Source organism: Ranitomeya variabilis, chromosome 1 (assembly GCF_051348905.1).
Source record: "Ranitomeya variabilis isolate aRanVar5 chromosome 1, aRanVar5.hap1, whole genome shotgun sequence".
Classification (NCBI taxonomy): domain Eukaryota; kingdom Metazoa; phylum Chordata; class Amphibia; order Anura; family Dendrobatidae; genus Ranitomeya; species Ranitomeya variabilis.
Genome location: NC_135232.1, coordinates 1,070,576,547 through 1,070,600,745, shown reverse-complemented (window position 1 = coordinate 1,070,600,745; position 24,199 = coordinate 1,070,576,547).

Genomic DNA, 24,199 nt, shown 5'->3' with positions numbered 1-24,199 from the left:
TCCTGGTCATAGCTACCAACTTCCTCAGGTAGATATATTTCTGAAAGAAATGCTTTGAAATTAAAATCAGGACATGTGCCATATTACTTTAATTGCCCAACTATATGCTAGCCACAAAGTTCTGGGTATTGATGCTCCAGAAAGTTCCTAGTGCAGTTTATTGGGACCCAGCCTACATGAGATATGAAGCTTAAGGCTTAGCAACAATTTGTACAATGTAAGAATTTTGCCCCCATGCTTTCAAGTTGTAAAACCACTTGGCAGTGCTTTACCTTGCCCAATTTGAAAGGAAAACTGGAGTCTCTGTTAAAATAATTTTAGCTGTATTACACGATGTACATTTTTATCAGATTTTCCTAAATGGTCGGTGCAAATGACAGTCAGTCTAATAAAAGTCATCACCCGTTAGATTATACATCGAATTTTATTGAAGAAACCTCCCAATGATAACAGTATAATCTCCAAAATGAATAAAAACTCAAAATGCACTGTTCCAAATTATTATGCACAGTAGAATTTCTAAACATTTGATATGTTTTAAAGAACTGAAAATGCTCATTTGTGGAATTTGCAGCATTAAGAGGTCACATTCACTGAACAAAAAAGCTATTTAAGGCCAAAAGATCCCAACAGGCCAAGTTACATGTTAACATAGGACCCTTCTTTGATGTCACCTTCACAATTCTTGCATCCATTGAACTTGTGAGTTTTTGGAGAGTTTCTGCTTGTATTTCTTTGCATGAAGTTGGAATAGCCTCCCAGAGCTGCTGTTTGGATGTGAACTGCCTCCCACCCTCATAGATCTTTTGCTTGATGATCCTCTAAAGGTTCTCTATAGGGTTGAGGTCAGGGGAAAATGGTGGCCACACCATGAGTTTATCTCCTTTTATGCCCATAGCAGCCAATGACTCAGAGGTATTCTTTGCAGCATGAGATGGGGCATTGTCAGCATGAAGATGATTTTGCTCCTGAAGGCACGTTTCTACTTTTTAGACCATAGAAGAAAGTTGTCAGTCAGAAACTCTATATACTTTGCAGAGGTCATTTTCACACCTTCAGGAACCTTAAAGGGCCTTACCAGCTGTTTCCCATGATTCTGGCCCAAAACATGACTCCTCCACCTCCTTGCTGATGTTGCAGCCTTGTTGGGACATGGTGGCCATCCACCAACCATCCACTACACCATCCATCTGGACCATCCAGGGTTCCTCAACACTTATCAGTAAACAAGACTGTTTGGAAATTAGTCTTCATGTATGTGTGGGCCCAATAGAACCATTTCTGCTTGTGAACACTGTTTAAGGGTGGCCGAATAGTAGGTTTAAGCACCACAGCAAGCCTTTGAAGGAGCCTACACCTTGAGGTTCGAGGGACTCCAGAGGCACCAGCAGCTTCAAATATCTGTTTGCTGATTTGTAATGGCTTTTTAGCAGCTGCTCTCTTAATCCGATGAACTTGCCTGGCAGAAATCTTGCTCATTATGCCTTTATCAGCACAAACACATTTGTGCTCAGATACAGCCACAAATCTCTTAACAGTATGATGATCACGCTTATGTTTTTGGAAAATTTCTAATGTTTTCATCCCTTCACCAAGGCATTGCACTATTTGATGCTTTTCAGCAGCAGAGAGATCCTTTTTCTTTCCCATGTTACTTGAAAACTGTGACCTGCTTAATAATGTGGAACATCATTTTTAAGTAGTTTTCCTTTAATTAGAATCACCTGGAAAACCAATTATCACATATAAACATAAAACTGAGATATCGCGCTATAACACTGTATGTCCTAATCAAACCTAACAGATCTGACACAAACCTTCACTAAAGTATTAACAAAAGTATTAACAAACTACCGCCACTAAAAGTGCCAAAACCAGTATAAGTGTTGTAAAGAAGGTGAGCTCTGCTCCTTACCCAGAGGGTGGCTTGATGAAAGTTACGGCTGGTATAGCGATGCTGATTGTCGGTGTAGATTGTTGTAGGTACTGGACACCTGGCGGCAGGAGTGGATACGAAGCCAGAAGCGCTCCGGCCGGTAGCGATCCTGGATGCGCGTGTGAAAAAATGGCCGCCGCTGGTAACCAGCAGCGTGTGACGTCACAAAAAAACTACGGCGTGTCAGACAAGGCAAAAGCCTTTTGCCTTGTCTGACATGCCGTAGTTTTTTTGTGACGTCACACTCTGCTGGTTAGCAGCGGCGGCCATTTTTTCACACGCGCATCCAGGATCGCTACCGGCCGGAGCGCTTCTGGCTCTGCGCGTCTTTTGACTACGGACAATTTCGTATCCACTCCTGCCGCCAGGTGTCCAGTACCTACAACAATCGACACCGACAATCAGCATCGCTATACCAGCCGTAACTCCCATCAAGCCACCCTCTGGGTAAGGAGCAGAGCTCACCTTCTTTACAACACTTATACTGGTTTTGGCAATTTTAGTGGCGGTAGTTTGTTAATACTTTTGTTAATACTTTAGTGAAGGTTTGTGTCAGATCTGTTAGGTTTGATTAGGACATACAGTGTTATAGCGCGATATCTCAGTTTTATGTTTGTCTTGGTTCACCAGCAGGTGTGATGGGCGAGGCACGGCACCCGTCTGATATCAGCAGCTTGCACACATACTACCTCATCAGCGCCAGTGTGCTATCGTTTGTCAATTATCACATATGTTTAAGATTGATTTCAGTGATCCATTGAGCCCTGAGACACAATACCATCCACGAGTTTATTTGAAAAACAAAACAATTAAATTTTTATGACACTTAAATCCAATTTGCATAATAATTTGGAACACAGTGTAAAGGGAACCTGTCACCCCCAAAATCAAAGGTGAGCTAAGTCCACCGCATCAGGGGCTTATCAACAGCATTCTGTAATGCTGTAGATAAGCCCCAATGTATCCTGAAAGATGAGAAAAAGAGGTTATATTATACTCACCCAGGGGCGGTCCCTCTGTGGTCCGGTCTGATGGGCGTCGCGTCTGGTCCGGGGCCTCCCATCTTCTTATGCTGACATCCTCTTCTTGTCTTCACGCTGCGGCTCTGGCGCAGGTGTAATTTGTCTGCCCTGATGAGGGCAGAGCAAAGTACTGCAGTGCGCAGGCACCGGGAAAGGTCAGAGAGGTCTGGTAGCCGCAGCCTGAGGACAAGAAGAGGACGTCATCCTATGAAGATGGGAGGCCCCGGACCGGACCGTGACACCCATTGGATCGGACCGCCCGCCCATGTGAGTACAATGTAACCTCTTTTTCTCATCTTTCAGGATACATTGGGGGCTTATCTACAGCATTACAGAATGGGCTTAGCTCACCTTTGATTTTGGAGGTGACAGGTACCCTTTAAACTTCTGTTGAAGAAAGATAGTCACAACAGGACAGTATTGAGACATTGAGGGGTTTCAACTTGAACAATCTTGATGTGATCTTTTACTGCAGGCACCAGTTTCCTTTCAAATTGGAACTTGTGTATCTGACCTGGCCGACAGGCTTGCTAGATCTCTGGAATTGAATGCAGTGGTGGAGATATTACAGTGGTCAGCAAACCAACATTTCTTGCTAAGCACTTTACCTTGTATGAACAGATGGAATAAGGGCAATTTGTTGAATCATTGATGTGCCTTGTGGATGTTTGAATGAGATAATGTCCAGTGAGTAGAATATGAAGGAGTTGTAGGGGGAGACAACAGAGAAGGTGGTAGAAATGGAGCACCTGCTAGGACCGTGGGGTACTCAGGATGGGTCAGACAGTTCTTAAAGGGGATGTGGTCACGGCAGCAGTGACCCAGTCCATGGCCCTGGGCGTCCAATAACAGTGAAATAAAGGGAATAAAGTTTATATGGAATTGAATGTTTGTGATGCCACCTGGGGTACTCGGCAAATGTGAGATGTTAGATGACGCTGCTTGGAGAGACTGCTGGGGCTGATGGTGATGCAGCAGAGTTGGCACAGCTCTCCACAGGTAGAGCTTTAGTCCCAGGGCACTTAGGTGAAATTGTGAGATGATGTATGTTGTAGTAGCTGTGGTGCAGGGTGGATGATGAAGTAAATAAATGTGAGGACACAGCGTGGTGCAGTTTCCAATGCTTTACTCACAGTACTAAGTTGCCCCAGCCAGGGGTGCTGTGTCCTCCAGGTTTGTGGCCCAGCCAGCTCTCCAGCAATTTGTGTACACTTTCCAGAACCCTCTTTCTATGTTCCTATCTCTGGCCTTCTCTCTGTGCTGGCTTCGCCTCTCCTGCCCTGCACCTGCCACACAGTGTCCGAAGCCAGCAACTGCAGATCTTGTTGGGCGGTTTGCACTGAATCCCCATGGATCCTATATGGCTGCTTTTTCAGCGAATATGTGCAGATGTGGCTGTGGCACATACAAATACCACAGCCTCTGGTTAGCTAGCTGAGTCCTTAGTTTCTCCACTAGAATAGGGCCGGTCCCCTTGCCTGTGACCGGGTCCCTCCACTTCTGGATACGAGCCCCACAGGTGGACTTCTCACTACCTGTGCCTCTAAGACCCCTTCTGTCTCTTCCTTGCTTAGCTTCCCTTTCCTATCCAGACTGGGATGAGGCGATCCTCCCTTAGGGTACGCCCAGGTGCCCTGACTGCCGTGCCCCCTTCTTACCTGAGGCGGAATACCACATCTCTGGATGAGGTGCAGTACTCTGTGGCGACTGGACTGTCAGGGGTGCCACAGAAGCAAATGTAGTTCCCAGTTGCTGAGCCTTCACCACCTGTGCCAGTGGCATTGATGCCTTGCTGCCGCTCAAAACATTCACCTTGTGGTCATGAATCTCATATATTTTACCTGACCATAGTTGCTGCTCCAGTTGTCAATGATGCATGGGAGTTTGGAGCTCAAAGACTTATCAACAGGGCCACCTAAAATCTCCTGCAATTGAGAGTACAGAGGGGGGCAATTGTTTTCTGTTAACATAATGGTAGTGATACCTCTAGTGAGAGTGCGCACATAAATTTCTTGAAAAGCTGCAGACTCACCAAAGTGTTTTAGCTGCGACTGCACCACCAGCAACTTGAACAAGTGAGTATATGCCTGTTGATTTGACAAACAATGTGGATGAAATGTATATTTTCTATTATGTCAGAGATGGAGGAGGATTCATCATTGAAGTATGGTTGATCCAGATAAGATGTGTCTGTACCTGCGCTGATGATGACGATTCCTGGTTTTAAAATCAGCACATTTCAAAGTCACACATAATACCTTCCTCAGGACAAAGCCAAATCAGTTAGGCTATATCTTCCTGTTGTTCCTGAGTAATTGCAAATCAACCTGAGGAAGAACAGGCATCATCGAACAAGCAAAACAGACAAATAATGGCTTAATTTTGTGCCAAGGTAGCAGCAAAGCAACGTGCAGCCAGACTTGAGGATGCATGGTTGCGAGCACGGCGATCGCATTATGCAGCTTCAGATCTGCTTTGTTTTCAACAGAATGAACATGACAGACTAGCAAAGGCTTAAAGATGTCAATGAGAACTAGCAGATCAGAACCAATCATGACTCCGTGCTCAGCAATCATGCGATTACAATCGCTTTGCATTCCGGTACAACCCACCTGATGATTATAGTTTGAGCCGACATATTCTCATTGACACTATGACTGAAGTGTGTCCTTATTGCAAGGTTCTAAAATGTAATGGAGAAACGAAAGGAATGTGTTGCGCAGCCGGAAAAATTTAACTGCCTCATCTTGGAGAACCACCAGAGCAATTAAAAATTTTGCTTGCTGGATATACTGCTGAATCAAAGCATTTCCTATCTAACATCAGGAAATACAACTCATGCTTCCAAATTACGTCATTCGGCGCAGAAATCGTAGCAGCTCAATTCATGCCAACTTTCAAAGCGAAAGGACAAATTTATCATAAAGCCGGTTCCCTGTTTCCATTCTCAGATGGTCAACATAAATTCCTACAAATGTATTTCATCGGTGATGGCAATGATGAATTGAATGCACGCTGCAGAATTTCTACCAGCATGAAAAGGTCCATGGTTTCCCATTCTTCAGAAAAAAAAACTATTCAGTGTGTATGTTCAAAACAGAAATTGGCATGATGCCATCTGATACACGCAAGATTGTTATTCATGCTGACAAAATGCCTGCTGGAGAACATGTGCAAAGATTTAAAGCTCCAACTATAGATGAAGTGGCAATTGTTGTAGTCGGATATCAATTCCAACTTAGGGAAATTATTCTTCATTGAAGTAACAATCAATTGACAAAAGTTGCAGAAACTGCAAGAAAATAATTTTTTGGGATGGTGCCAGTGGATATCACTTCAACCTTAAGATGATAAATCCAGTCAGTGGCGAAGAAACAAATTTGAAATGCAGCACAATGACCTATTATTCATAACGATTAATGATTCAAGAGAATGAAGGCAATCACATTTTGAAATCCAGTCAATTGTTTCACCAATACATTTTAGATATGTATGCAAACATTAAAACACAACGTTTGATATTTATCCGTTTGAATCACACCAAGCTTCGATCTGAGGAATACGTTCATTTGTGAGATGCAGTTGTGAATGATGGCAATACAACTAACGTTGGAAGACTAATGATTTTGCCATCTTCATATACAGGCAGTCTACATCATATGCATAAGTACGCTCAAGATGCAATTGAACATGTTCCTCACTATGGGTGTCCAGACCCATTTATTACTTTCACATGCAATCCTGCTTGGAACAATATACAACAGTTCTTCCTGGTCAATCGCTGTTGGATAGGCAAGACATCCAACATAGTTACAGGAAATGATGGATATTCTTTATACAGAAGATCAGCAGAAGATGACGGTAAATTAGCAACCATACAAATGCGAAACGGTGACATTGAAGTAGATAACTGATGGGTAGTTCCATATTCACACATTGGAAGCTTATTGTTTATGATGAATGCACAATAGCACACAAAAAAAATCGCTCGAGGCTCTTGATCAAACATTGCAAGAGTTACGCGGAAACATCAGACCATTTGACAACGCATTAATGTTGCTTGCAGGAGATTTCAGACAAACAATATTTGTGATTCCTCAGTAGACACCAGAGGACAAAATAAATGCTTGCCTAAAATACTCTACTTTGTTGGCGACACGTAAAGACGTTAAAATTTACTACAAATATACGTGCCCAACTGCAAAATGATAGATCAGCTGAGATACTTTCACATCAATAGCTGGAAATTGGGAACGGAAAGGTGTCGGTAGATTTGACCTCAGGATGAATTTGATTGCCTCATAACTTCTGCAATTAAGTGGAGTCAAAAGAAGAATTGATTGAAAAAGTATGTCCCAATATTCAAAGCATTTAAAAGAATCATGATTGGCTGCGAGAATGAGCTATTCTTGCGGCCAAGAACAAACACATCTATGAACTTAACAATATTATTCTGTGTAACATTGAAAGTGAGGCAGTCACATACAAGTCTATCAACACTGTTGTGCATGCATATGTAGCGATTAATTATCCAACAGAATTTTTGAATTCACTTGATCTGCCAGGGATGCCACCGCATGTACTGCAATTGAAAATCGGTGTGCCAATTATCATGTTGCGAAATATCAACCAGCAAAAGCTTTACAATGGCACATGGCTTGCAGTAAAAAAATTAATGAGCCACGTCAAAGAAGCAACAATCTTGACAGAACCTTTCAAACTTGAAGATGTTCTAATTCCTATGATTTCAATGGACATGCCATTTCAATTTAAGAGATTGCAATTCCCAATTCGATTGACGTTTGCAATGACCATCACCAAAGCTCAGGGACAATCTTTAGAATTGTGCTGTTTAGATCTAGACACGGATTGCTTCTCACATAGACAATTATACATTTTATGTTCTATAGTCTGCAAAGCAGACAATCTCTATATCTACACAGGCAATGGAACAACAAAAAATTCTGCATACCCACATGCATAGTAAAATTAAACATATTAGAAACGTACATTTTTTCCTTTTTTTTTTCCATTTAACCAGACTAAGCCACAACAATGCTTGGCCGGGCGAAGCACATATATATATATATATATATATATATATATATATATATATATATATATGTATATATATATATAATTGTATAGGGGATGCTTCCGTCTGTTTGTCTGTCTGTCTGTCAAAGAAATCCCAAGTTGCCGCTGGCCGTGACCAATCAGCGACGGGCACAGTCCGACCATGAAATGGCCGCTCCCTACTCCCCTGCAGTCAGTGCCCCTTCCATACTCCCCCCCAGTCAGCACCCGCCACCCACATAGCGTTTTAGCAGTCCGTTAAACCGACAGTGTTACACCGCAGTATAACGCAGTGTAATGCAGTCTGGCAGTCTGTTAACTCGCTTATGCAGCATCAATAATAAAAAGATATAATGTTAAAAATAATAATAAAAAATGGCGCTATTCTTGCCCTCCGGCGTCCACCGATGCACGCGAGCGGCGAGGCTGCCGCCAGCTTCCATTCCCAGATGCATTGTGAAATTACCCAGATGACTTGGCGGTCTTGTGAGGCTACTATATACTACGTGGCTGCAAAATACCACATGGCTGTGCTATATACTATGTGGCTGCTACATACTATGTGGCTGCTATATACTACGTGGCTGTGCTATATACTATGTGGCTGTACTATAAACTATGTGGTTCTGCTATATACTACGTGGCTGTCTGTGTTATATTGCACGTGAGCTGTGTTATATACTATGTGGCTGTGCTATATACTACGTGGCTCCTCCATACTACGTGGCTGTGCTATATACTATGTGGCTGCTGTATACTAAGTGGCTGCTATATACTATGTGGCTGATATATACTACGTGGCTGTGCTATATACTTCGTCGCTGTGGTATATACTATGGGCTGTGCTATATACTACGTGGCTGCTTTATACTACGTGGCTGTCTGTGTTATATAGTAGTGGGCTGTGTTATATACTACATGGCTGTGCTATATACTACGTGGCTCTGCTATATACTACGTGGCTGTGCTATATATTATGTGGCTGCTATATACTATGTGGCTGCTATATACTACGTGGCTGTGCTATATACTACGTGGCTGCTATACACTATGTAGCTGTGTGTGTTATATAGAATGTGGGCAGTGTTATATACTACATGGCTGTGCTATATTATACATGGCTGTGCTACATACTATGTGGCTGCTATACACTAAGTGGCTGTGCTATATACTATGTGGCTGCTATATACAACGTGGCTGTGCTATATACTATGTGGCTGCTATATACTACGTGGCTGCTACATACTATGTGGCTGTGCTATATACTACTTGGCTGTGCAATATACTACGTGGCTCTGCTATATACTACATGGCTGCCTGTGTTATATAGTAAGTGGGCTGTGTTATATACTACGTGGCTGTGTAATATACTACGTGGCGGTGCTATATACTACCTGGCTGCTATATACTACATGGCTGTGCTGTATACTATGTGGCTGTGCTATATTCTACATGGCTGTGCTATATAGTACGTGGCTGTGCTACATACTACGTGGCTCTACTATGTACTATGTGGCTGTCTGTGTTATATAGTATGTGGGCTGTGTTATATACTATGTCGCTATGCTATATACAATGTGACTGCTATATACTATGTGGCTGTGCTATATACTACGAGCTGTGCTATATACTACATGGCTGCTGTATACTGCGTGGCTGTCTGTGTTATATAGTACGCGAGCTGTGCTATATACTATGTGGCTGTGCTATATACTATGTGGCTGTGCTATATACTATGTGGCTGCTATATACTACGTGGCTGTGCTATATACTATGTGGCTGCTATTTACTACATGGCTGCTATATACTATGTGGCTGCTATATACTACGTGGCTGTGCTATATACGACGTGGCTGTACTATATACTATGGGCTGTGCTATATACTACGTGGCTGTCTGTGTTATATAGTACGTGAGCTGTGCTATATACTATGTGGCTGTGCTATATACTGCGTGGCTGTGCTATATACTATGTGGCTGTGCTATATACTACATGGCTGCTATATACTACGTGGCTGTGCTATATACTATGTGGCTGCTTTTTACTATGTGGCTGCTATATACTATGTGGCTGCTATATACTACGTGGCTGTGCTATATACGACGTGGCTGTGCTATATACTATGGACTGTGCTATATATTACGTGGCTGTACTATATACTACGTTGCTGTGCTATATACTACATACTACGTGGCTGTGTTATATACTACGTGGCTGTGTTATATACTACGTGGCTGTACTATATCATGCACCCCGAACCCCAGACATCCAGCGCCCCGAACATCCGACATCCTCCGACCAATCAGAGACAGATGCAGTCCAGCCGCGAATTGAAACGGGATTTAAACCACACTTCGCTGATTGGTTGCGGCCGGTTGCCACAAGATTTAAGCACCGCTTCAGTGATTGGTAGCTCATGACCAGCAGCGACCAATCAGTGATATTGGCGCGGTAGTTAACACATTCATGACCTTGGGATTTTCCGTTTTTCCGTGTTCGTTTTTCGCTCCCCTCCTTCCCAGAGCCATAACTTTTTTATTTTTCTGTCAATATGGCCATGTGAGGGCTTATTTTTTGTGAAACAAGTAGTAATTTTGAACTACATCATTGGTTTTAGCATGTTGTGTACTAGAAAACGGGAAAAAAATTCCAAGTGCGGTGAAATTGCAAAAAACGTGCAATCCCACACTTATTTTTTGTTTAGCTTTTTAGCTAGGTTCACTAAATGCTAAAACTGACCTGCCATTATGATTCTCCAGGTCATTACGAGTTCATAGACACCTAACTTGTCTAGGTAATTTTTTTATTTAAGTGGTGAAAAAAAAATCCAAACTTTGCTAAAAAAAACAAACAAATTTCGTCATTTTCCGATACCCGTAGCGTCTCCATTTTTCATGATCTGGGGTCGGTTGAGGGCTTAGTTTTTGCGTGCTGAGCTGGCGTTTTTAATAATGCCATATTAGTGCAGATACGTTCTTTTGATAGCCCGTTATTGCATTTTAATTCAATGTCGTGGCAACCAAAAAAAAAACCATAATTCTGGCATTTTGAAATTTTTTTCTCGCTACGCTGTTTAGCGATCAGGTTAATGCTTTTTTTTGTTGATAGATAGGGCAATTCTTAACACGGCAATACCAAATATGTGTAGGTTTGATTTTTTTATTGATTTATTTTGAATGGGGTGAAAGGGGGGTGATTTAAACTTTTATATTTTTTTTATTTTTTTAACTTTTTTTAACTTTTTTTTTACTTTTGTCATGCTTCAATAGCCTCCACAGGAGGCTAGAAGCTGGCACAACTCGATCACCTCAGATACATAGCAGCAATTATCAGATCGCTGCTATGCAGCAGAAATGCAGGTGTGCTATGAGCGCCGTCCACAGGGTGGCGTTCACAGCTAGCTGGGATCAGTAACCATAGAGGTCTCAAGGGGTGAAGGCAATTTAGCGATTTCTTGGTTTCATGAATTACTATCGGCAGTTTATTCCTCACTTTTCTGCCTTGTCTGCTCCCATCTCCTCATTGATAAGAAAGGGAGCTAACCCTCACCATTGGCCACCAGAGGTCAAAGAAGCTTTTCAGTCTCTCAAACAAACATTTGCTTCCGCCCCTATACTCCAACGCCCTGAAGCTAATAAACCCTTCGTCCTTGAAGTTGATGCCTCTGCTATCGGAGCAGGAGCTGTGCTTTCTCAGAGGTCCTCTTCTGATCATCTTGCTCCCTGTGGCTTCTTCTCCAAGATCTTCTCATCTTCTGAAAAGAACTATTCCATCGGCAACAGAGAACATTTGGCCATCAGATTGGCACTGGAGGAGTGGAGGTATCTGTTGGAGGGAGCTTTACATCCCTTTGTGATCCATAAGGACCATAAGAATTTGGCATACATCTGTTCTGCGCACAGACTAAATCCCCGGCAGGCCAGGTGGGCCTTGTTCTTCGCTCGGTTCGACTTTGAGCCTCGCTTCTAGCCTGGTAATAAAAACTTCAAGGCCAATGCTCTTTCCAGGTCTTTCTTTTCAGAGGATATTGAGGAGGAGGCCACACACATCATCGATCCTGCCAAGATCATCATGGTTGCTCCGGTCTCTCTGACCTCTTTACCTCCGGGTAAGACTTTTGTTTCTGAGAGGAACAGGAAAAGCATTTTACTTTGGGGTCATGCTTCCAAACTGGCAGGACAAGTCGGCTTCAAAAAGACCCTCTGTCTGATTTCTCGCTACTACTGGTGGCCGACTCTTTCTAAGGATGTCCGAAGTTTCATCACCTCTTGTCCCTTCTTGTGCTAAGAATAAAGTTCCAAGGCAATTACCTTCTGGTCTTCTACATCCTCTTCCGGTGCCTACTACTCCGTGGCAACATACTGCAATGGATTTTATTACAGACCTACATCGTTCTTCTGGTTGCACCATTGTCCTTGTGGTCATGGACCGATTTTCTAAAATGGCTCATTTCATTGCCCTACCTGGTTTACTATCGGCTCCTGAATTGGCAAAAATTTTGTTCATCTTATTTTTCATATTCATGGTCTACCTCAACATATTGTTTCTGATCGAAGAGTCCAGTTCACCACTCGATTCTGGAGATCTCTCTGTAAGTCAATGAACATCTCGCTTGACTTCTCTTCTGCTTACCATCCGCAAACCAACGGCCAAGTGGAGCATACTAATCAGATTTTGGTGGATTATCTCCATCATTTCACCAATGCTCATCATGATGACTGGTCTGACTTATTACCATGGGCTGAATTTGCCTTTAATAACCATGCCAGCGAAGCTTCTACCAAGTCTCCATTTTTTATCGTCTATGGTCAGCATCCTGGTCTTCCTCTACCGGTTCAACCTGTCTCTGCTGTACCAGTGGCTGATCTTCTGTCTAGAGAGTTCTCCAGGGTCTGGCAGGAGACCAAGTCAGCTCTCGAACTAGCTTAGCAGAGGATGAAAAGACAAGCAGTAAGAGGCGTCTCGATTCTCCTGTATATCATCCTGGGGATAAGGTCTTGCCTTCTTCTAAATTTATCCATCATAAAATCCCTTCACACAAGCTGGGTCCTCGCTATATTGGTCCTTTTGAGGTTTTGGCTCGCATTATTAAGTTTCTTTCAAGCTTAAGTTACCTAAAGCCAGTGGTTTTTAATCAGTTTCATACCTCGACTTGCTGTTCACCTCCGCCTATTTCTGCAGATGATGTATTTGAGGTTAAGGACATTCTGGCCATGAAAACACTTAGAGGTAGAACTTTGTTTTTGGTCGACTGGAAGGGTTTCGGTCCTGAGGAGAGGTCCTGAGAGCCTTTGGCGAACATTCAGGCTCCTCGAATTTTAGCTAGGTTCCTTTCCAGCTTAAAAAAAGGGGGGCATAAAGACAGGGGTACTGTCATGCCGCTGCCTCTGCCACTCCCTGCGCCCTATCATACTCATGTGTCCTCGGCATCCCGGCACGTCTCCTCAGCTGCCAGTGTCCTCCTCTCAGCGCTCGCCCCCGGCTTCTGCTGCTTGTCTCATGCGCGCGCACACCAGGTTCACTACTGAGTGCGTGCATTTCTAACCTTCTTCTGGTACTTTCTTCCTGTCCCCTCTTTCTCCTTGGAGGACTATGACCCAGAAGTACTGCACAGCGCTGGTTTATTAATCACTTCCTTTCTCTCCCCTGTGCCTGATAATCATTTGTGCTTTCAAGTGTTCTTGTCCGCACGTTCACCATGTTGTTTTCCTTGCTCTGCGTAGATCCAGTCCTGTGTCTCGGCATACTTGCCAGTCCTGTGTCTCTGCATACCCACCAGTCCTGTGTTTCCGCATACCCACCAGTCCTGTGTTTCCGCATACCCACCAGTCCTGTGTCTCAGCATACCTGCCAGTCCTGTGTCTCTGCATACCTGCCTGTCCTGTGTCTCCGCATATCCGCCAGTCTTGAGTCTCTGCATACCCATCAGTCCAGTGTCTCTGCATGCCTGCCAGTCCTTTGTTCTCTTCGCTCTCGCTAGTTCTGTGTTCCTGCCTTATCCGCCTGTCCACTGTCTCCGGTACTCCTGCTAGTCCGGTGTCGCCGTGGATTGCTTTCTTGTACATCTTGATCTCCCAGCTGCTGTGGCGATAGTCCCCCACGGGCCTGCCCCTAACTCTCCCTGTATAGGGGGTGGTCTATCTGGTCAGCTCGTCCGTGGGTGGGTTGTCGTCACGGTCCAGTGGGTCCACTTTCTGTTTTTTTCTATAGTATCATCACACTCCGCATCCCATCTTGACTGAAAAAAAACAAAAATGTAGACATTTTTGCAAATTTAATAAAAAAGAAAAACTGAAATATCATAGGGTCATAAGCATTCAGACTCTTTGCTCAGTCATATTTAAGTCACATGCTGTCCATTTCCTTGTGATCCTCCTTGAGATGGTTCTACTCCTTCATTGGAGGCCAGCTGTGTTTAATTAAACTAATAGGACTTGATTTGAATGGCACACACCTGTCTATATAAGACATCACAGCTCTCAGTGCATGCCAGACCAAATGAGAATCATGAAGTCAAATGATCTGGACAAAGAGCTCAGAGACAGAATTGTGGCAAGGCATAGATCTGGCCAAGGTTACAAAAGAATTTCTGCAGTACTCAAGGTTCCTAAGAGCACAGTGGCCTCCATAATCCTTAAATAGAAGTTATTTTGGGCCACCAGAAGTCTTCCTAGACCAGGCCGTCCAGCCAAACTTAGCAATCATGGGAGAAGAGCCTTGATGAGAGACGTAAAGAAGAACCCCAAAGATCACTGTGGCTGAGCTTTACAGATGTAGAAGGGAGATGGGAAAAAGTTCCACAAATGCAACTATCAGGGCAGCTGTTATGGACTGGTAATTTAGGAGCGACATGTGACTAGCTCTGGGCAGGTGGTAACTATACAGACCGCAGTCCCTGATCTTAACACAACACTAGCAGTAGCCGTGGAATGTTCCTGTCACTCCCTGGACATCTCGTCACAGCTGGAGAACTAGCTACTCCTAAAGGTAGAAACAGGAAAGCTATCTTGCTTCAGAGAAAATCCCCAAAGGATAGGACAGCCCCCCACAAATATTGGCTGTGAGAGGAGAAGGAAATGACATACGTAGTATGAAACAAGATTTAGCAAAGGAGGCCAATTCTAGCTAGACAGACAGTAAGGAAAGAAACACTGTGCGGTCAGTAATAAAAACTAGAAAAAGTCCACCGCAGAGATATGCAAAAATCTCCACACCTGACTAAAGGTGTGGAGGGCAAAATCTGCAGCCCAGAGCTTCCAGCTTAGCTAAATAGATACATACTGATAAGCTGGACAAATGAACAAAACATAAATGTGCTGAACAAAAAGTCCACATCAAGTGGACTGCAAAAGGACAAGCAAGGACTCAACTTTGCTGAACGGGTCAGAGTGTCAGGGAAATCCAAGAGCCGTGCCTCCAGGCAAGAACAATTGGCAACTGGCATTGATTGAGGGATAAAGCCAGACTAAAATAGCCGAGCAGAAAGAAGATCAGTGGAAGCAGCTGCAGATACTAAATCCAAGAAGCAGCTATACCACTCAAAACCACAGGAAGGAGCCCAAGAGCAGAATTCACAAAAGTGCTACTTACAACCACTGGAGGGAGCCCAAGATCGGAATTCACAACAGTACCACCCCTTGAGGAGGGGTCACCGAACCCTCACCAGAGCCCCCAGGCCGATCAGGACGAGCCAAGTGAAAAGCACGAACCAAATCGGCGGCATGGACATCGGAGGCAACCACCCAAGAATTATCCTCCTGGCCATAACCCTTCCACTTGACAAGATACTGAAGCCTCCGCCTCGAAAAACGAGAATCCAAAATTTTTTCAACCACATATTCCAATTCCCCCTCAACCAACACCGGGGCAGGAGGATCAACAGAGGGAACCACAGGTACCACATATCTCCGCAACAACGATCTATGGAAAACATTGTGGATGGCAAAAGAGGCTGGAAGGGCCAAACGAAAAGATACTGGATTGATAATCTCAGAAATCTTATAAGGACCAATAAACCGAGGCTTGAACTTAAGGGAAGAAACCTTCATAGGAACATGACGAGAAGATAACCAGACTAAATCCCCCACATGAAGCCGAGGACCAACACACCGACGGCGGTTAGCAACGCGCTGAGCCTTTTTCTGAGACGTCAAATTGTCTACCACATGAGTCCAAATCTGCTGTAACCTGTCCATCACGGCATCAACACCAGGACAATCAGAAGGCTCAACCTGCCCTGAAGAAAAACGAGGATGGAAACCAAAATTACAAAAAAAAGGCGAAACCAAAGTAGCCGAACTGGCCCGATTATTAAGGGCAAACTCGGCCAACTGCAAGAAAGCCACCCAATCATCCTGATCAGCAGACACAAAGCATCTCAAATAGGTTTCCAAGGTTTGATTAGTTCACTCAGTTTGGCCATTTGTCTGAGGATGGAACACCGAAGAAAAAGACAAATTAATGCCCATCCTAGCACAAAAGGAACGCCAAAACTTGGAGACAAACTGGGAACCTCTGCCAGACACAATATTCTCCGGAATGCCATGCAAACGAACCACATGCTGAAAAAACAATGGAACCAAATCAGAGGAGGAAGGCAATTTAGACAAAGGTACCAAATGGACCATTTTAGAGAACCGGTCACAAACCACCCAGATAACAGACATCCTCTGAGACACAGGAAGATCCGAAATAAAATCCATGGAAATATGCGTCCAGGGCCTCTCAGGGACAGGCAAAGGCAAAAGCAACCCACTAGCGCGGGAACAGCAAGGCTTAGCCCGGGCACAGGTCCCACAGGACTGCACAAAAGAACGCACATCCCGCGACAAGGAAGTCCACCAAAAGGACCTAGCAACCAAATCCCTGGTACCAAAAATCCCAGGATGACCGGCCAACACAGAATAATGGACCTCAGAAATTACCTTACTTGTCCATCTATCAGGAACAAACAGCTTCCCCACAGGACAGTGGTCTGGTTTATCAGCCTGAAATCCTGAAGCACCCGCCGTAAATCAGGGGAGATGGCAGAAAGAATCACCCCTTCTCTAAGAATGCCAACTGGCTCAAGAACTCCAGGAGAATTAGGCAAAAAACTCCTAGAGAGGGCATCCGCCTTAACATTCTTAGATCCCGGAAGATACGAGACCACAAAATCGAAACGGGAGAAAAACAGGGACCATCGAGCCTGTCTAGGGTTCAGCCGCTTGGCCGACTCGAGGTAAATCAGATTCTTATGATCGGTCAAGACCACAACGCGGTGCTTGGCTCCCTCAAGCCAATGTCGCCACTCCTCAAATGCCCACTTCATAGCCAACAACTCCCGATTGCCGACATCATAATTGCGTTTTGCAGGCGAAAACTTTCGGGAGAAAAAGGCACATGGGTTCATCAAGGAACCATCAGAATTCCTCTGTGACAAAACGTCCCCTGCCCCAATCTCAGAAGCGTCAACCTCAACCTGAAAAGGAAGAGAAACATCAGGCTGACGCAAGACCGGGGCAGAAGTAAATCGGCGCTTAAGCTCCTGAAAGGCCTCCAGAGCCTCAGAGGACCAATTTGCCACATCAGCGCCCTTCTTCGTCAAATCGGTCAGGGGCTTAACCACACTAGAGAAGTTGGCAATGAAACGGCGATAAAAATTAGCAAAGCCCCAAAATTTCTGAAGGCTCTTCACAGATGTGGGTTGAACCCAGTCATGAATGGCTTGGACCTTAACAGGATCCATTTCTATAGACGAAGGAGAAAAAATAAACCCCAAAAAAGAGACCTTCTGGACCCCAAATATGCACTTAGACCCCTTCACAAATAGAGCATTATCACGAAGGATCTGGAATACCATCCTGACCTGCTTCACGTGAGACTCCCAATCATTGGAAAAAATCAAAATATCATCCAAATACACAATCAAGAATTTATCAAGATAATTGCGAAAAATATCATGCATGAAGGACTGAAATACAGAAGGAGCATTAGAAAGCCCGAAAGGCATCACCAGGTATTCAAAGTGGCCTTCTGGCGTATTAAATGCAGTTTTCCATTCGTCACCCTGTTTAATACGAACAAGGTTATACGCCCCTCGAAGGTCAATCTTGGTAAACAAACTAGCCCCCTTAACCCGAGCAAACAAATCAGAGAGCAAAGGTAAAGGGTATTGGAATTTGACCGTGATCTTATTAGGAAGGCGATAATCAATACAGGGTCTCAAGGAGCCATCCTTCTTGGCAACAAAAAAGAATCCTGCTCCCAATGGTGACGAAGACGGCCGAATATGCCCCTTCTCTAAAGACTCTTTAACATAGCTCCGCATAGCGGCATGCTCTGGCACAGACAGATTGAAGAGTCGGCCCTTAGGGAACTTACAGCCAGGAACCAAGTCGATAGCACAATCACAGTCCCTATGAGGAGGAAGGGAACTGGACTTGGGCTCATCGAATACATCCTGGAAATCTGACAAAAATTCAGGAACATCACAAGAGGGGGAAGAGGAAATTGACATTAAAGGAACGTCACTATGTACCCCTTGACAACCCCAACTAGTCACAGACATCGATTTCCAATCCAACACTGGATTGTGTACTTGTAACCATGGAAAACCCAGTACAACAACATCATGTAAATTATGCAACACCAGAAAACGACAATCTTCCTGATGTGCTGGAGCCATGCACATAGTCAGCTGAGTCCAATACTGAGGTTTATGCTTGGCCAACGGTGTAGCATCAATACCCCTCAAGGGAATAGGACTCTGCAAAGGCTGCAAAGAAAAGCCACAGCGCCTGGCGAAATCTAAGTCCATTAAATTCAGGGCAGCGCCTGAATCCACAAATGCCATGACAGAGAAAGATGACAATGAGCAAATCAGGGTCACAGACAGGAGAAACTTAGTCTGTACAGTACTAATGGTAACAGATCTAGCGACCCTCTTAATACGCTTAGGGCAATCAGAAATAGTATGAGCAGAATCACCACAGTAAAAACACAGCCCATTCTGACGTCTGTATCCCCTCTGTTCCGCTCTAGTCAGAATCCTATCACATTGCATAGGCTCAGGACTCCGCTCAGAGGACGCTGCCATATGGTGCACCACTTTGCGCTCACGCAGGCGCCGATCAATCTGAATGGCTAGGGACATAGATTCGCTCAAACCAACAGGCGTGGGGAACCCCACCATAACATCTTTAATGGCTTCTGAAAGACCCTTTCTGAAAATTGCTGCCAGAGCATCCTCATTCCATTTAGTGAGCACAGACCATTTTCTAAATTTCTGGCAGTACAATTCTGCCGCTTCCTGACCCTGACACAGGGCCAAAAGTGTTTTCTCAGCATGCTCTACAGAGTTAGGTTTGTCATACAATAATCCGAGCGATTGAAAAAATGCATCTACATTAAGCAATGCCGGATCCCCTGACTCAAGGGAGAATGCCCAGTCCTGAGGGTCACCACGCAACAGAGAAATAACTATTTTAACTTGCTGAGTGGGGTCACCAGAGGAACGGGGTTTCAGAGCAAAAAACAATTTGCAGTTATTTTTAAAGTTCAAAAACTTAGATCTATCCCCGTAAAACAAATCTAGAGTAGGAATTCTAGGCTCTAAGGCTGGAGTCTGAACAACATAGTCTTGGATACTCTGAACTCTTGCAGCAAGCTGATCCACACGAGAAAACAAACCCTGAACATCCATGTCTGCACCCAAATCCACCCAGAGATTAAGAGGAAGGAAAAAGACAAAACAGACTAAAGAAAAAAAAAATGGCTCAGAACTCTTTTTCTTTTCCTTCTTTTGAGATGCATTCAACTCATTCTTGGCCAGTTGCACTATTATGGACTGGTAATTTAGGAGCGACATGCGACTAGCTCTGGGCAGGTGGTAACTATACACACCGCAGTCCCTGATCTTAACACAACACTAGCAGTAGCCGTGGAATGTTCCTGTCACTCCCTGGACATCTCGTCACAGCCGGAGAACTAGCTACTCCTAAAGGTAGAAACAGGAAAGCTATCTTGCCTCAGAGAAAATCCCCAAAGGATAGGACAGCTCCCCACAAATATTGGCTGTGAGAGGAGAAGGAAATGACATACGTAGTATGAAACAAGATTTAGCAAAGGAGGCCAATTCTAGCTAGACAGACAGTAAGGAAAGAAACACTGTGCGGTCAGTAATAAAAACTAGAAAAAGTCCACCGCAGAGATATGCAAAAATCTCCACACCTGACTAAAGGTGTGGAGGGCAAAATCTGCAGACCAGAGCTTCCAGCTTAGCTAAATAGATACATACTGATAAGCTGGACAAATGAACAAAACATAAATGTGCTGAACAAAAAGGACAAGCAAGGACTTAACTTTGCTGAACGGGTGAGAGTGTCAGGGAAATCCAAGAGCCGTGCCTCCAGGCAAGAACAATTGGCAACTGGCATTGATTGAGGGATAAAGCCAGACTAAAATAGCCGAGCAGAAAGAAGATCAGTGGAAGCAGCTGCAGATACTAAATCCAAGAAGCAGCTATACCACTCAAAACCACAGGAGGGAGCCCAAGAGCAGAATTCACAAAAGTGCTACTTACAACCACCGGAGGGAGCCCAAGAGCGGAATTCACAACAGGCAGCCCTCCACCAGCTGGGCATTTATGGCAAAGTGGCCCAATGGAAGACTCTCCTCAGTACAAGACATATGAAAGCCCGCATAGAATTTGCTAACAAACATATGAAGGACTCCCAGACTATGAGAAATAAGATTCTCTGGTCTGTTGAGATGACGATAGACCTTTTTGGTGATAATTCTAAGCGATATGTGTGGAGAAAATCCCAACAGTGAAACACGGTGGTGGCAGCACCATGCTATGGGGATGTTTTTCAGATGCAGGGACAGGACGACTGGTTGCCATTGAAGGAAACATGAATGCGGCCATGTATAGAAATATCCTGGATGAAACCTCATCCAGAGTGCTCTGGACCTCAGACTTGGCCTAAGGTTCACTTTCCAACAAGACAATGACCCTAAGCACACCGCTAAAATAATAAAGGAGTGGCTTCAGAACAACTCTGAGACCATTTTTGACTGGCCCAGCCAGAGGTCTGACCTAAACCCAATTGAGCATCTCTGGAGAGACCTGAAAATGGCTGTCCACCAACGTTCACCATCCAACCTGGCAGAACTGGAGAGGATCTGCGAGGAAGAATGGCAGAGAATCCCCAAATCCAGATGTGAAAAACATGTATCATTCCCAAGAAGACTCAAAAGGGTGCTTCTACTCAATACTGAGAAAAGGGTCTGCGTACTTATGAACATGTAATATTTAAGTTTTTCTTTTTTAATACATTTGCAAAAATTAATACATTTCTGTTTTTTTCAGTCAATATTGGGTGCAGAGTGTACATTAATAAGAAAAAAATGAATTTGCCAAATGGCTGCAATGAAACTAAGAGCGAAAAATTTGAAGAGGTCTGAATACTTGGGCACTTTCGTACTTCCGTACCCGCTGTAAATAGAATATAACAAATCCATTCTCATGATTGTGTCAGTATACATGTAAATATTTTTACTATTATTATTATTTTTGTTATCATGAGAGAAAAATGATAGCATAAAAAATAATGTAAATGAACAACTTTAATTGTATGTAAATTAGTCATTATTTAAGCATTTTTTACACACATACTTCATTAAGAACAAAGATCAAATGCAAATGTCATTCCTAATTTGCCCAATTAAAGACATTTTATGAAAAAGCCCTTACTGCCTTAAATGAAACCTGAGCCATATATGCTGCATTGGGTGTGCTCTGAAGTAGAATGACATGGTTCATTTCCTCCAATATTGGCATAAAACATGTGATACAAGTCATGAATAATGTGTTTGCTTAACGCCAGCTTACTAACCTTTGTCTACATTGCAGAAATAGAAATGAGGTTGCTGACTGAAAACTTTAGTTGGACAAACACTATGACTTGTTATACACTCTGGTGCCCATAGTTATTTCAGGCAAGCAGATGGTGAAAGAGAAAAATAAAGCTGTGTAAGCTCCATTGAGACTGAATATCTCTTTCATTTTTTATTCTGTTTTCTTCTTGCAAAGTACACCAGGGAGGGTTCTACCTTACATTTTATAGGCCAGGTGCTCTATTAAACAACAGAATAGACAGGCAAAAAAGGCCTTGATTTGTTGGAAAAGCACACAGCCTACCAATGAACTATTTGAGATTAGTAAATTACTTTTTCCCAATCTGCTAGCTAGCTTCATAAATTCACTTCATTGCAGCGGGCATAAGATAGAATACTCTTTGTAGAAATAAAGGTGATCATAAATGGACAAATTCCTTTTTTACTGTTTTTTTTCCTCTCTGAAATTATTTCTTATAATTATACTAAACTCATTCTCCCTGAAGAGGCCATTATAGAAAGGCTTTTTTCATGAATCCTTGGATAGACATATATATGCATCACCACAACTTAAAGAATAGAAAAACAGCACATCACAGCTGGAAATAAGCAAACATTCTACAGTTGTCATTAGTACACCATGACTGACGAATATTTTGTTGCCATCGGGAGAGATGCAGATATCTTAGAGCAGGGGTTGTAAGAGATTGTAATTTTACATAAGGGGTAGAATTTCATACTCTACATAAAATACTTATAAGACGACGCTTGCAAATAATACATTTTAATATAAATATTGAGATTAAAGAGAACCTGTCAAGTGGAAAAACACCATTAACCTGCAGATATGGGATTATTCTGCCAGTTAAATGCTTTCTGAACCTGCACTCAGACTTAAAATAAACTTTAATCCTGCTGTTGCAGTCACCCCTCAATGTATAGAGATTGGGCACTGTGATAGCGCCCCAGCACTGACTAATGGCCAACCCTGCTGTCAGTCAGTGCCAGGGGCATGGTTACAGCTCCCACTCTCTATACTTAAAGCGGTAACTGAAACCATACCGACACCACCCCCATGACTGAAACCCGAACACTGCCAGGAGGAATAAAGTTTATTTTCTCCAGCAGTGGGGCTCTCTGTTAACCTCACAGGGGAACGTAGCCCGCTAACGGGGTAAAAGGCAAACAGTGGTCACACAATCAGCCAACACACTCAACAAACTCCTCTGCCAGAATTCCAATGGCTAAATGCCAGTCCTGAATTCACTCGAACAATCTCCTCTCTGGAGAACCAGAATTCTAATGGCTTAGTGCCGACCCTGAGCATATGCTGGTAAAGACCACACTGGTGCAAAGTCCCATACACACATGTAACAATAATGATACTAGCGCACCAGCATGTGCCTCTGAGAGCCTTTCATAGGTAAAGCTCCAGTCCAGTTGGACAAGACCTTGCCCGTGGACCAAACCAGAGCTGCCTTATCACCAGAGAAGCTGACAGTCGAGCATCAATGAGATGGCGCCACCTCCCGGACATGCTTAGAAACATGATTTCTGGACTTAGGTTCCAGAGCGCAATGTTGCACGTGTATACCAGTGGCTACCATAGACTTAGCTGGAGAGCCAGCAGAAACCACACATACAGCACGAGCCTGAGCAAGATGCTGGGTCCATAGTCTGTGCTGAGCAGTCATCCCAGAGGCTGGGCCTGAATGGGAAACCACAGCACCAGACAAGGCTGGGGATCTATCCAATGCAGGGGAAAAATCCCAGCGCCTAACATTACCGCCTCCCCGGCGACATTTACCATGCTTGAAAGCCGCCATATGCTGGGAGTCATGTATGTATTTTTGCTGGTTGGCTAAAGCTCTAGGTGGTACATAGAACTTGCCTGGGGGTACCTGGGCCTTCAGACACAGACTCACACAAAAGCTACCTCATTTTTGTATACTCCCTGTTGCCCAATCAATCTGGGGGAAATGGAGGAGAAGCCATGGCATCCCCAGAAGTACCTCATCCTCAGAAATAACAAGAAAAGATACTATCTCCTGGTGTTTTGGAGACATCGCAAGGGTCAGAGGTGTAGTCTAATGGGTAGTGTTGAGCATTCCGATACCGCAAGTATCAGGTATCGGCCCATATTTGCGGTATCGGAATTCCGATACAGAGTTCCGATACTTTCAGTATATCAGATACCGGAATCGGAAATTCCCATAATTCAAAGAGCCAGAATTCAGCCAATGAGGAATCCATAGAAGTGTGGGCACATCCTGTTCTGCATGGTAG